This window comes from Panthera tigris, chromosome X, assembly GCF_018350195.1.
Source record: "Panthera tigris isolate Pti1 chromosome X, P.tigris_Pti1_mat1.1, whole genome shotgun sequence".
NCBI lineage: Eukaryota > Metazoa > Chordata > Mammalia > Carnivora > Felidae > Panthera > Panthera tigris.
In genome coordinates, this window is record NC_056677.1 from 90,605,861 (window position 1) to 90,621,446 (window position 15,586).

Sequence of the window (15,586 nt, forward strand, 5' to 3'; positions counted from 1 at the left end):
CTGGTGAAATCTGACATCAACACTAATAATTTGCTTGGCAAACAGTTCTTTGGTAGGAAACGCAAAGGGTACGTTTATTCTACCCTAGGGCTGGATTATCATGGAGCCCAAATGAATGTGGTTGTCCCATTTTTCTTGTCCTGGCTTTTGACGTTCCTTTGCCATAAATCAGAATACAGCCCAGAAAGGAAAACCAATACGATTTGGTATATCATACATGCTGGCTTCAGTTGGGTCACATTTCCTAAGTAGTCCCTCGCCTCATACTGGTTGATGGCTCTTTTTAATGAGACCTTCGTCACTTGCTGCTTGCCCGAATTAGTTTATTCATTTGTCTGAAAGCTGACTTTTACCAAGGTTCCACTCTTGTAGGCTTGACTCGTTATTCACTCCATATCCTCTCTCACTTGTTACGAAGCCAGTTTTTGGTTTCTTTGTCTTTCCCTGATTTATTCACGTGAGCCCTTTTCTGTGTCGTCTGACCTCTTAAGTGGTGCCTTTCCGTCTTCCTGTGCCGCCCAAAGTACACTCGAAACATTTGAACTGATGAATGACACTCTTGTTTGTGTTCTTCCTTCTTCTGTTTTCACCACAGCCAGCTCTTGGCCTCTTTGACCAGCTGTTGCACAAAAGACTTCATCTCTGAATTTTTCATTCTGGAAAGTGCAACACTATGCTCTTGACAATGACTGGGGGAGGGATATCCCATCCAGGCAGTACCCACTCTTACCCCATGCTTTCCCCACTATATGCGCCAACTCTTTTTTTTAAATTTATTTTTGATTTTTAATTGCTACTTTTCAATTGAAGAATAATTGGCATACAATAGTATATTAGTTTCAGGTGTACAACATAGTGATACAATATTTATATACATTATGAAATGGTCACGACAGTAAGTCTAGTTATCATCTAGATATTGTAACAAAGCTGTTGCAATACTATTGACTGTATACCCCATGCTGTACACTATATGTCTCCGTGTTTTATTTATTTGATAACTAGGAGATTATACCTCTTAATCCCTTTTGCCTATTTCGTCCATCTGCCCACTCCTCCCCCACCTCTGGCAACTATCAATCAGTTTGTTCTCTGGATCTGAGTCTGTTTCTGTTTTATGCTGTTAATTTGTTTTGTTTTTTAGACTCCACATATAAGTGAGACCCTATAGTATTTGTCTTTCTCTGTCTGACTTATTTCACTTAGCATAATACCCTCTGGGTCCATCCATGTTGTCACAAATGGCAAGATTTCATTATTTTTTAATGGCTGAGTAATATCCGTGGTGTGTGTATGTGTGTGTGTGTGTGCGTGTGTGTGTGTGTGTGTGTGTGTGTGTGTGTGTGTGTATCATATCTTCTTTATGCATTCACTTATCAATGGACATTTAGGTGGCTTCCATATACTGGGTAGCGTAAATAATGTTGCAATGAGCACAGGGGTGCATATGTCTTTTTGAATTAGTGTTTTCATTTTCTTTGGATAAATACCTAGAAGTAGAATTGCTGGATCATGTGGGATTTCTTTTTCATTTATTAAAAAAAGTATTTTTTTAATGTTTATTTATTTTTTAGAGAGAGAGACACAGTGTGAGCAGGGAAGGGACAGAGAGAGAGGGAGACACAGAATCTGAATCAGGGTCCAGGCTCCAAGCTGTCAGCGCAGAGCCTGATGTGGGGCTCGAATCCGTGAACCACAAGATCATGACCTAAGTTGAAGTTGGACACTTAACCATCAGAGCCACCCGGGCACCCCTTTATTTATTTTATTTTATTTTTTATTTTAAGAGAGAGAGAGAGAGAGAGGGAATGAGTGCAAGTGGGGCAGAGGGGCAGAGGGAGAGACAGAGTCTCAAGAAGCCTCCACACTCAGCACAGGCTCCACATGCTCAGCACAAAGCCTGACATGGGGCTTGATCCCATGACCCTGGAATCATGACCTGAGCCGAAATCAAGAGTCAGATGTTCAACCAGCTGAGCCACCCAGGCGCCTCCATATGGTAGTTCTATTTTTAACTTTATGAGGAACCTCCATACTGTTTTCCAGAGTGGCTGTACCAGTCTGCATTCCCACCAACAGCGCACGAGGGATCCTTTCTCCCCCGCAGCTTTGCCAACACTTGTTATTTCTTGTTCTTTGATAGTAGCCATTCTGACAGGTGTGAGGTGATATCTCATTGGGGTTTTGATTTGCCTTTCCCTGATGGTTAGTGATGTTTAATATCTTTTCATGTGCTTGCTGGCCATCTGGATGTCTTCTTTGGAAAGCTATCTCTTTAAGTCCTCTGTCCATTTTGTAATTGGACTATTTGGTGTTTTTGATATTGAGTTGTGTGAGTTCTTTAAATATTTTAGATGTTAACCCCTTAGCATATGTACGATTTGCAAACATCTTCTCCCATTCAGTAGGTTGCCTTTTTGTTTTGATGATGGTTTCCTTCACTGTGAAAAAGTTTTTTAGTCTGATGCTGTTCCATTTTTTTTAAACTCTTATTTCGTATTATTTTTTAAATGTTTTATTTATTTTTGAGAGAAAGAACGAGAGACAGAGCGCGATCAGGGGAGGGGCAGAGAGAGAGGGAGACACCGAATCCGAAGCAGGCTCCAGGCTGCGAGCTGTCAGCACAGAGCTGGACCTGGGGCTCAAACTCATGAACTGCGAGATCATGACCTGAGCTGAAGTCGGATGCTTAACTGGCTGAGCCACCCAGGCGCCCTGATGTCGTTCCATTTTTAAATTTTTGATTGTGTTCTCCTTACCCGGAGGAGACTGATATATATATATATATATATATATATATATATATATATATATATTGCTAAGACCTATGTTAAAGAGCTTACTGCCTAAGTTTTCTTGAAGGAGTTTTATGGTTTCAGGTCTTACAACTCTTCTTTATGCAGCACGTCTTTCACTTGGCTCATAAATACTGCACCCCTCCTGATGCCTTGCCAAGTGCTAGGCACTGGAGACATAGCAGTGAACGTGGCATTACATCGAGCATTGATCTTATTTATTTCATTTACAGACATTCAACTCTTCGCCCCACTATACGGATGAAGGCAACTTCAAAAACATTTTTTATCTTTTTGATTGCAGACGGACCCATCCTGATTAATCTGGCGTTAAAAGTTAATTTGCATTTCTTGAGATACAGCATTCAATGACGCTACGGTGAGCTGGAGAACTGACTGGCTGGTCCACTCAAAGTGTCCATGAAACATTCACAAGGGGCCACATGATACCACATAATGTTTGTCCACCTTTTCGTACACACACATTTCTGTTACTTCCTGGACGACCCGCCTTTGTGAGCATCCAGAGGGCAGGCACTAGACCTGTTTGACTTGATCTGTAGGGAACTAGCTCAGAGCCACATCGCTCCATTGAATATAAAATAATGTGTCCCAGAGGTTACCAACTTACTGGATTTAATCCATTTTCTAAGCATGGGCTGCTTAACTTCTGTGTCTTCTGTCCTTTTGGATTTAAATATTCTCCCATCAGCTCAAACTATGCGTCAAATGTCGTTATCTCCTCCCAGTTGCTTTCTTGGGGCCCGCCTCCCTGGCTATGATGTGGGAGGATGATTCATGCCCAGGGTAGTTTCCAAACTACGTTGTCCAGCAGCTGAGCTACTGAGCTTCTAAATCGTCCTGAAATGTATTTGTCTTTCTGATTCACAAACGTCGAAACTATCCCTTCACTCACGCAGGGAGATGTGGGAGGTTTTATTTCGGTTTTTGTGCCTTTGTTGTGTGTTTTGGCGTAGTAAATTATTTGAAAAACTAGTCTTCCTTTGTCTAGGAGCTTTATAAATGACCCACGGGGTAAATGGCCTGGACCATTTCTCTGGGCCAGTGTGGAAATAGCTTTGGGCTCACAGTTCATCCAGAATGGGCCAGAGAGAATCTTTTGGGAGGAAAATGTATTTGATTATTATTAGTGGCAGTAGTGGTAGTACAAGCAGGCTTTCCAGAAGTTGCGGAAAGCATCCAACTTATCTCTAAGCACTGAATTATTTTCACATGTCATTTTTAAAACTGGAGAGTGTGATTGTTTAAAAGTGACAGCGTTATTTAAAAATAAAGCAGTGCATTGTAGCCAATCAAAATCCCCAGACCAGAAAATAGTTTTCCAATTTAGCCAGTCTGTTTTAATCCAGGTTATCCCAAAGCTACGCTGTAGTAGCCACGAGATTGCGCCCCAATTCCCTGTCACCCTACCCCCCCCCAACAGTCTTCTAAATCAACATGCATAAAATGCAAGGCAACAAAGAAAGATGCTCTGAGGCAGGGACTGGTCTTGACTCCTAACGTGGTCAGATAGCAATTAACCAGAGAGCTGAGGGGCAACAGTGCTATGAGGCATTCAAAGTTTCTGATTGAAGACGAGCCCTGTTTTTGTTTTTTTTAAACGTTTTTTTTTTTTTTAGTTTGTTTATTTTGAGAGAGAGAGAGAGAATGTGTGTGAAGGAGGGGCAGAGAGGGAGAGAGGGAGAGAATCCCAAGCAGGCTCCACGCTGTCAGCACACAGCCCGATGTGGGGCTCGAACTCACAAACCATGAGATCATGACCTGAGCCTAGATCAAGAGTCAGACACTTAACCGACGGAGCCACCCAGGTGCCCCAGCCCTGTTTTTGTTTTAAGCTTCTTGGAGTTGATGAAAAGCCTTGCTTACATGTATGAATGCAAAGCCTTTGACATCAGGGAGCGGATTATTGTCTGATGACGGGGAAACCTGGTGGTGGCCTGCCACAGAACCAAACTTGTGTGTGGGAAGGACTCTTCAGCAGTGTGATTTGCAACGTTTCCCCACCAAAAGTCCCTCTCTCCTTCTGTCTCCCCAAACCTACAGTGGCTTGTACCTATCTGCCTCTGCAGTTCATTCCTTTCATTCAAGCACTGCCTGTGCCAGAAGGGTCCTTCTAAAGCACAGATACCTGGAAGGAGCAATAAATGAATTCGCTAAGGCTGTACTGAGAGGTCAATTAGATTCCTTTCGTCCCAGACCCGGGAAGGAAACAGGTGGCACCTTTAGCTCACTGGGCCTCTGGGTGGCTGGGAGAAGTCTCTGAAAGGAAGAATGGAAGCCAGGAAAGGAAAGAACGCACTGAGATTAGTTCGTAATTGTGTCATGGTTCATTGTCTTAAACTGTAGAGAGAACACTCAGATGTCAGTGTATGGGGGGTGCTTAAAAATGGAATATATCAAAAGAAATGTATTACCCGAGGCTGCTGTTTTGGAGATTTTAGATCATGTAGTGTTTACTAAAAACCCTAAGGAATTTGAAAGCTGTGGGGCATATCCAGAACAGGAACCTTCCAGCATCACCCCTCTGGACCAGGGAAATGCAAATACAGCTCTCAGCTCCTCACCCCCCAGTGTTTTGCCTTGATAAATGTCTGAAATTTTCAACTGGAGTGTGGCGAGAATGATGCCTTTTCTACTTCTCTCTCTTGAGAACAGAATTAGGGGGCATTTGCCTTAAATTACATTAAAAAAAAGGCAGGATGACCATTCTTTCTGGCCTTACATGGGTAGTGATAATTAAAAAGGGTCAAAGATGATCCCAAGATTACTGGGAAAATACACCTCCCTCCCATTTACAGGGATGCCCCCCCGCATCTTTCAAAGGAGAACCGGCAAATTACCATGGAAATGTGCCCCAACTGGCAGTACTCAAGTAGGAGTCAGAGCCTTTGTTAGCAGGGGTTTGTGGGGGCCAGCACCAGAGTGAACACAGTTAAGCCTCGCTAATTCCCTGAACGGGGAAAGGCCGATCTTGATTTGTAAGGAACTTGAATTTGAAAATATGTTTAAAGAAATGCCATGTTATTATTTCCAAAAACCTGCAGTCAAACTGCTGCCTGGGGCCTGTGCTCTGAGCCACTGAGACTCTTAAGGCCTTGAACAAATAGATAAGGACTGTAGTTAGCATATTGGTCATTTGAATGCAAAGTGCAGTTATAGTAGCGCTTAAAATTGCGCACTCCCCTAGCAGGCTGTCACTTTCCTATGTTTATAGTATTAATTTGCCTAGCAACCTGCCCCCTTTCCTTTTTAGCAGTAAACTTGACCCTCACATGTCGGCATCTGCTCAATTTTCCATATTAGCAGCTGGAATGAATAAGGAGCCGGTGGGGGCGGGGGGCACAGGGGTGGAGTGGTGGTGTCGAACTCCTTGTAAAAATCAACATGACCATAGTTTGAACCTCTCTTTAACTAGAAGTTAACTTTCAAACTCATCAGTGAATTCATATTTATTATTTACTGAGTAGGCGATGCATTCCCTAGGATGACTCAAAAAGGGAAAGAGGGGCAGCCTGTTTCGAATGTTCCATCCTCATAAATGACCTGATCAAATGAACACCAGAGAACATTGAATGCAACGCGTTCCTGGATCATAACAAAATAAGGATTGATTATGAGGCTCCACAGGTGCTTAATTATATGGAACAAAAGCACATTGAGATCTGCATCTATTAAACACGTCTGTGATGGTCAACCCGTCCTGTGTGCACATATTAACTGTTCTCAAATTCACACTTGAGACCACTTAATTTGAAGTGTGACTGAGTTATGTTTGCAAAGGGGGAAAAAGGAGAGACGAATACAGCTGCAGTGTTATCCAAATACCCCATGTCTTCGTCATTTTGCTATGCACGTGGAAGAAGGAGGCTATGTTCTTTTACAAGTTGGACAAGCCAGATGGCCCGCAGGGTGGGGATTGCAGGAAAAAGCTGGGGGAAGCCTCAGTCCCCCGATTCTACTTGCCACAAACCTGAGGAGAAAAAGATAATCCTTAAGTAATGAAATTCCTCATCCAGTGATTCCAAATTTTGCCGCACATTACAATCTGGGAAGATTAGAGCCCGAGGAGATTTTTAAAAACTCTGATACCCAGATTCGTGCCATGCCATTAAAATCAGGGTGTCTGAGGGCGGGGGCAGGGCACCAGCATTTTATAAAGGTCACAAGGTGATTGCAAGGGCAGCAAATTGGGAGCCACTGCCCTGATGCTTCCCTGCTTCACATGCATTTAAGTCACATTCTATCTTCCCAGTTACCCTGAGAAGGAGGTGCTATTAGATCCCCATTTCACAGATGATGAAACTGAGGTTCAGAGAGGTTAAGTTGCTCAAGTTCTCAAAGCCGTTAAATAGCAAATCTGGGATTTGAATACCACTATCATGTCAAAGTATGTAGGTTACAGTACTTTTATGCAGTACTGTCTCTCTGGGCTTTTGTCTCCATACCTGGCACCATTCCAACAAATCTGATATATGATAATCGTATATCCATTCAATGAGAATTTACTAGACACCTACTATGTAAATCCCAGTTTTAGACACAACGTGTGATTCTGCGTAGATTCAAGGAAACATGGCTAACTAACTCCAGACGATTCAAGGGGCCTTCCAGATACCCGTTGGTTGGTCGTCAATTATGTTAAAGCTTAGTCAGCCAAAGATAACCAGAGACAAAACTGTAGTCCGACAGAGTCAAATCTATTGACCTGATGCATCCAGGGAGTGCATTCCAGAGAAACCATAGGATTGCCGCTCTTGAAAAAGAGGGAGGAGGGAACATCTTTTGTAACTGAGTTCCCACTGAAGGATTCTGAGGAGCATTGAAAGAAGCAGAGGTAAGTTCTGGATTGATTGCAGTTGCTGAGGTGGGGTCGGGAGAAGGGAGTATCGACTAGGAGTTGGGCACTATCATGAGGCAGGGGTGCCTTGCAGTTGGTACCCCCAGGACTAAATGAAAAAGCAAAGGTCTAGGGCATCACTGGGAAGAAAGCAGTGGTTGCTCAAAGGAGGTAGGAGTTGTTATGGCATTTTACAACTGTTGCATGATCTTGGGAGAAACAGTGTTTTCTGCTACCTTTGCAGCTGGCTTTAGCAGTCTGCTCTCTCAGCCTGATTAATAGCAAGGCTGCTTGTTCCCAGGCCAAGCTGATTTTCTCTCATTCAGTCCCAGGCAAGTTTTGACTCTTTCAGGTTTGGGCCCTTTTTAGCAGGGATAGACACGAGAGAAGCAAGTTGGTGCTCAGATCAACTATTAATAGCTTTGCTCCTTTTCAGCTGTGTTTGGCAATTCATTTAATGGGAGATTGTATGTCAAACTGGCGGATCCTGGACAAGGCCTGTGTTTCAGTTAATGTAGTATAACGATGTCAATTGTCAACAATTTCCAGGGTTTCGACAATGTACTGTGGCTACATAAAATAAGATTAATACAGTATATCAAAATATTGGGGGAAACTTGGGGAAGAATGCCTAGGGATTCTCTGTACTATTTCTGCAGCTTCTTGTGCACCTTGAACTATTTCAAAAATAAAAGTTGTAGATGACATTCAGTGGGAGAACAGGTTTGTGTTGATTGTCTAAATAAGACTCTTAGAGGTAGTCTGACTTTACCCATTATATATTGCTGGACTTAAAGCCACTGAATGTGAATACAGCACCCAGTAGTGATATCAGTCAATACCCATGTCTACCAGGGGTTATTCCTTTGGGACCAGTTTGTGCATTCACAAGATGCCACTTGAGTAGAGTCTGGAAGTACGTGTTAGATATCACTAGGTAGGTTCCACACATGAGTGAAATTCTGTGGTATTTGCCTTTCTCTGGCTGACATATTTAACTTAACATTACACCCTCTAGGTCCACCCATGTTGCTGCAAATGGCAAGATTTCTCTCTTTTATTCTGGCCGAGTAATATTCCATTGTATATATATTACGAGGTCTTCTGTATCCATCGTCTGTGAATGGACACTTGGACTGCTTCCATAACTTATCTTGGCTATTGTAAATAATGCTTCAATAAGCATATAGACTTGTTGAATCATTACGTTGTACACCTGAAACTAATATAACACTGTATGTTAATTATACTTGAATTAAAAGAAAAATCACCAGGTAGGGAAAGGAGGGAAGAAAGCCATACCGGGCAAAGAGAAGAGCAGGAGAGGCACAGAGGTACAAAAGTCAAGGTAAATCAATCACGGAAGCAATAGTTTGATGGGGCTGATGGCTGGAGTAAATGGAGGGGGGACTGGTAGGAGAGCAACCTGGAAAGATGAGTTGAAGCTGGAATGTGACAGACTGGGTGTGACTTTCCTCTCTCTGAAATTAAGGACTTTGGACTTCTCTTGTAGTACTTACTACACGTGCTTTGTGTCACAGTTACTTGGGTAAGTATCTTTTCTCCCCAACCCGATTCCAAGTTCCTTAAGCAGATGATCCACGTTTGGTTTCTCTGGATAGCATCTGTACACATCTAGCTGTGTGTTTTGTGCTTAGTAGGTCCTAATAAAACTGTCTTAGCAATGAATAACATAGCACAAAGATGTAATGGGTATTCCCTCTCAGAATATCTGGAGTCCTGAGATAACGTTGAGCGAGGTGTCTACCAGCAGGGCAATGAATGTAGCCCACAGAAAAGCACACGAGCTCTCTTTACGGCTGGTTTTGATGACCGGGTATGGCCATGCCCTGCCACCTTTGACACATGCCCCCCATTGCTCCTGGACCCTGTCATGATGGCATCCTTTGAAAAGAGGTCACGTGCCTTGCCCTAATCGATTTCACATTCCACTCACACTTCCCTCTGTTTGGCTCTGCTGGGGGGTTGCAGAGATGCCTTATCCCTCCACCACCTGTTCCTTGGTTTTCTTCATTAGAGCCAATACGACAGTTCAGATGGGACCTGGGGATGGTAGGTAAGGAACTCCTGAAGCAAGAGATTTTCTCCAGGCTTTGGCTGGCATACATTAACTAAGGGGATCTCCACCATGCCTGTTGGTGATTTTTTTCCCCCTTTCACCTCCTGAGAGAAATGTTGCATTGCTTAACCACCTCAGATGGTTGCGTGTGGGGATGGGGGCACTTCTGTTCCTGACAACCTCATTATGTGGTTATCAGGAACAGACACTGCCCAGGTTGTCACGACAACCAGCAATGATTCAAAGCTTCCGTAAAAGGTCTGTATCTCTGGCAAATAATCAGCCTTTAGTGTTCAGCAGATGCTGAGCTGAGAAGCCAATCACAGGTGAGCCGGGAAAGCATGACATCATAATCCAGCCGGTCCAAAAAAAATTAATATTTGGTTTTCTATTTCTCTCCTTGGTTCTTTGTCCCCTAGATTTTATCTTCCACTTTCTCCTGCTCTCTCTCTCTCTTTTTCCCCTAGAAAAGTGGGCAAAGCAATGAAACCAACTTTCCAAATTCACTTTACTCCATGCAGTTTGACTTAGGTTCGGGCAGTGCAGTGAGAGTGTGGGGAAGGAATGTACAATGTGATCCGCTTAGGAGCAAAATCAAACAGAGCATCAGCTCAATTAAATAATGTGGTTTGTTGTGTGAGACCATGGTGGACTTGGGGCTAATTAAAACCAAGTCAGAGGAGAGGAACTTCCTAATTCTCATATTAATTCATCCAGGGCCACCTGCGTTTAATTGTCTTCTGCTTTTCCTTTGCTAACTCCCTGGTGGGAGGGAGGAGGGCAGAGGCTGCAAGCTCCTGAAGGCTTGTAGGTTCTACGGGGCAGGTCCCTAACCGGTGCTAATTATAGTGAAGGAAGGTGGGGAGAGACGCACCCCCCTCCCCCCCTTCATTACCCAGGTCCCACAATACAGGGAGCATATGTAAATGGAGACTCATCAAGTCTATTAAGGAGGTGTGTAGCTCTGAAATCTGTTAAATCCACTGTTGTTCCATTAGCCATTTGCATCCATACAAGAGTCCAGGGAGATAGCAGGTCAAGTTTCACAGAAGAGAAAACTGAAGCCCTGGGAAATTTGAGTCTTGCTCAGGGTTTCCTGACCAGAAGCTAGACTGGCATCTGGGTCTCCTCATTCCTTGGCCAGAACTCTGAAGCCCGACAAGGATGGTGATTTCCTAGCCCTGGGCTTCCCTCTTTCCTCCTCCCCTGGTTTATTTTTATATTTTTAAAGTTTATTTATTTTTGAGAGAGTGAGAGACACAGAGTGTGAGAAGGGGAGGGACACAGAGAGAGGGACACAGAGGATCCAAGGCAGGCTCCAGGCTCTGAGCTGTCAGCGCAGAGCCTGATGTGGGGCTCGAACCCACGAACCGCGAGATCGTGACCCGAGCTGAAGTCGGACGCTTAACTGACTGAGCCACCTAGGCGCCCCCCTCCTCCTCCTCCTCTGGTTTTTAAGGGAACTAGGATGAGCCCCTTGGCATTTCTGAGGCTCCTTGCTCTTTGTCAGGCAGGCTCCCCACCATGTTGCCTCCAACCGGAACTGAGTGGGAGTGGTGGGCAGGAAGGAAGGGGCACAGTAGTGTCTGACTGCAGTGAAGGAGGGGTGGGCACAGTGCTCTTAGCTAACGCCTGGGGCACTAGCTGCCCAGTCGGGTTCTTTTGTATTCAGAGCAGGAGGGGGAGTTTTTGTTTTGCTTTTTTTTTTTTTTTTTAAGAGCAGCTGCTTTAACAAAAGCTGTGAAGACTGAGAGCCACAAAGACCCAGAGTCCACCAGTGGGAATGATTTCTGGCTGTAAGAGTCGAGGCAGGGGATGGGAAGGGACCCAGGATATCCAGGCTGCTTTTCCCCAGTGAGTTGTACATTTCTGCCCTTCTGTGCCTGCCCAGGGATGGCTCAGCTCAGCCCGGCACACCGTAGCCTCCATTGCCACACTCGACCCACGGACAGAGCATTCAGACCCCCTTCAGGACAGCACTCTGTTCATTCTGTTTGTGTTGTTTTTGTCTCCACCCAAAGAAGGCTATGTTTGCGCTTTTTAATGTTTCCTACGTGCACATCCTATATGTTTATTATAAAAAATGTACAGACAATGCAGAAGTGTATAACGAGAAAAAGTTAATGACCTCCACCATGCCCACATACCCACATGTCTTCCTTTCTACCATTTTAATTCCCAGAGTTACCCTCTTAGCAGTTTGGTGTGTATAATGCCAACTTAAACACACACACACACACACACACACACACACACACACACACTTTAAAAAAAATAATAGTACACATGCCATTCTGCAACTTTTTTTCACTCAAGAATGTGTCAAGATGTGCTTCTGTTCCAATACCTAAAAGTCCACTTGATTCTTTTTAGCTGGTGTGTAATATTCTAAAATATGCATCTCCTGTGACTTATTCAACAGTTACCTTATTGAGGGAAATTTAGGTTACCCCTTATATATAAGAGGTTCTCTTTCTTACCTAAGACTCAGCCACGAACACACTAGAACATATCTTCGCATGTTTTTGTGAATGTATCCATAATCAAATTCCTTGAGCTGAAATCGCTTGGTCAAGTGGCACATGCCACTTTAAATTTCCTAGGCGTTGCCAGCTTGCCCTTTTAAATAAAAAGGCTATGCCAATGTACCCTTCCATCCATGGTATATGAGAAGGAGCAGTGTTCCTTTTATCTGGGATTTGACTGGAAGGGTTTGGCTGGTCGGGTTGGTGAGAGCCACAGGAGAAATACAACTGAAGTTGCCATTTGGGTGGTAGAAAGAACACAAAGCCGGACAGTAGGAGACCTGGTTTCTAGGACCTTCTCTGTGAGGCATTGGACAGGCTACTTTAAACCCCTGGGTGTCCGTCCGTTTGCTCATCTATGAAATGCGGATCATAATTGCCACAGTATGCTGTTGTGGTTGTTGTGAGCATCAAACCTGGAGATACAAGAACGGTTTGTAACCTGAGAAGCAGGATTCACATGCCAAGTGGTTATTACAGTAGCGTTGTTATTATATCCTTAAATCAATGGGCTCAGAGAAGGAAACCGGGGAAGGTGGGAGTTGAGTGGGAAAAATTACACAGATGAAATCTTCACCTTTCCTGAAAGTTCCCATGCAGTTGTCCTATATTCTTGGAGAGCAAACCACGTTGGTAGTAAAGACCGCTTTATGATATCAAGAAGAATATAGGTTATTACCCTTTCAGGGGAAGACTGAAGTCTTTCGTGCTGGGCCTGGCTTCTGAGTCCAGTCCTCTTTCTATGACACCTCTATGCTTTAATTTGTCAGGGACCTAATAGGATTTTGTCCCCGTGCTACTTTCTATAATCACCAGTGAGAGAAGAAATACACACATGAAATGCTTAAATAACCGTGTGCCGTGACTGCATAAATAGCTCTGAGTTATAGCTGAGGTATATGGGAGGATTAGAGTGAAATCAAATACCTTTTAATTACAATTTAAATCAATAGCCCAGAAGAACAAGTTAAATCATTAGCCATAAAAAAAATCCGGTTTTATCTTTCTATTTCTTAAAAATAAAAACGTTCTTATTGTTTAAAATAACCCAAACAAGTGCATTTTGCAAATCAGAGATGTAATATTAAGTAAATGCTCATTCATTTAGATCAGTGATTTTTAGATTATTCTTACCATGATGCAAAAACAAAAAAATCAATGTGATGGGCTACCTTCTTTAACCCAAAAGTTAATTAAAAAGATATCTGTAAAATCACTGAAAGCAGAACCACTGTGATTTCAGCATATTAATCAGGGATTTGAGAAGAAGGGTGATGATGGTTTTTACATTAGGAGACAACCACCAAGCAAAAAAACCAACCAACCAAATAAACAAACAAAAAAACAAAACAAAATAAAGGCTATTTAAAAATGCCTGGTATTTAAAAAACTCCAATCTAGTATACTCTTTTTTTTCCAAAGCAAATATGTATTTTAACGAAACCATTAATACCATATATCATATTAGAAAAAGCATGGGGTGGGGGGCCAGCACCTGGGTGGTTCAGTGGGTTAAGCATCCAACTCTTGATCTCGGCTCAGGTCCTATCTCATGGTTGGTGAGTTTGAGCCCTGCATCTGGCTCTGGGCTGACAGTATGGAGTCTGCCTGGGACTCTCTCTCTCCTCTCTGCCCCTCCTCTGCTCCTGCTTGAGTTCTGTCTCTCTCACTCTCAAAATAAATAAATAAACTTTTTTTTTTAATAAAAAACATGGGCCTTGGATGCAGACAGATCTAGATACAAATTCCATCTCTGGGACTTTCTGCAGTGTTCATGTAATTGTCATGTATGCATAAATATATTTTTAATTAAGGAAAATAAAAAGTAAAATGTAAAGTTAGCCTTTAAAAAAATCTGGAGTATGTATTTTACTTAGTCTTTTGCCACCCTCTTTCCTGCCTTGTCATAGATTAGAAGGCTCATTGTTCTTTTTTTCAATTTCTAACATCATCAGAAACTTTTAATTTTTAAAAAATATTTATTTATTTTTGAGAGAAAGAGACAGACAGAATGTGAACAGAGGAGGGGCAGAGAGAGACACACACACACAGAATCCAAAGCAGGCGCCAGGCTCTGAGCTGTCAGCACAGAGCCCCACATGGGGCTCAAACTGATGAGTTGTGAGATCATAACCTGAGCCGAAGTCAGACGCCCAACCCACTGAGCCACCCAGGCACCCCTGAACATCATCATAGGTTAAAATGAATTAGTCCAAAGAGGTAGCCCATTCTCCCAACTTCCCCAGATGTTGCCTCTGTGAGTCTAGAGGCCTGTTGTGTGACTTTTCATAAAAGGACCTTGGCAAAAATATTAGTTCACCTTCCATCATAAAACTTGTTTTGTTAGCATTATGGAGAAATGCTTGGCGGATGTTGAGAAAATTGGATAAAAGTGTACTGTGGAGGGTCATAACCCATTTTGACCATTTAAGTCTGCCAGGGTATATTTATCTTTACAAAACTAAGTTTGAAAGTGGAGAGGGAAAATCACCCATAAACTTTAACCTAACCTATGATAATTTTACGTTCTCTTATCATTTTTATGGGTATATTTTACATCATTATAATGCGAATGTACTTACTATTTTGCATTCCTTGTCATTTTTGATGACAGCTTACTGTCTCCTTGCTGGGATTTACCATAATTTATATAATCCAGCCAAATCCTGGAGGTTATGGATTGTGAAGTAGCAAGAGATGATTTTTGGAGTTACATTTTAAGCTTCACACACGGACAAAAATTTGAATTTTTTCTTAAAGACGAGAGGCCATGGAAGGTTATAGGGAGAGCCACAGTTTAATGAAATTAAATGTATCTATATATCTATAAACTTGAAGTAGTTTTTTTGTTTTGTATCATGCTCCCTGTTTTGAAATGTGTGTTTCATGGGCAGAAAGATAGTTTCCCTATCTAGATTGTCACCTCTGAATGCCACTGCCCTATCTGCACGAGTCTACTTTGTATCCAAGAGACTCCACCAGTGTAACCTGTTGGCCGGTCAGGTGGTATCCCAAACCCAAACCATTTTCCCCAATAAAGAGAGCCCGTGTAGCTGGACGGATTTCCTCCCCTGAAAATTTACCTGAAATTCCAGTCTTCACAGAGGGCGGCCAGTTGAGGAAGATACACGAAATGCCTCCGCCCCCTCCCTACTGACAGGTGCGCCTCTCTCCTGACGGCCCCACCTCTGTCTAGACAACGCTGACAGTGTAGAAGTTTCCATCTCCTTTTCCTTTCCCTCTCCTGTTCCCTCCCCTTCAGTCCCCCCCCCCCCCCCCCCATCCCAGGCGCTTCCTGCCTGGAAACAAAAGATTGGTCCCCAGCAGC

At 43.1% G+C, this 15,586-nt stretch overlaps 1 long non-coding RNA gene across 1 annotated transcript; it reads right to left on the minus strand.

Annotated features, from left to right (window-relative positions):
- Positions 1 to 6,387: 6,387 nt before the first annotated feature.
- On the minus strand, positions 6,388 to 15,486 carry LOC122235445. The gene is made up of 3 exons (XR_006213525.1): positions 15,342 to 15,486; positions 12,214 to 12,674; positions 6,388 to 6,786 (listed from the first exon to the last, which is right to left on the minus strand). It is a non-coding gene; the product is annotated as an uncharacterized LOC122235445 (long non-coding RNA).
- Positions 15,487 to 15,586: the final 100 nt, after the last annotated feature.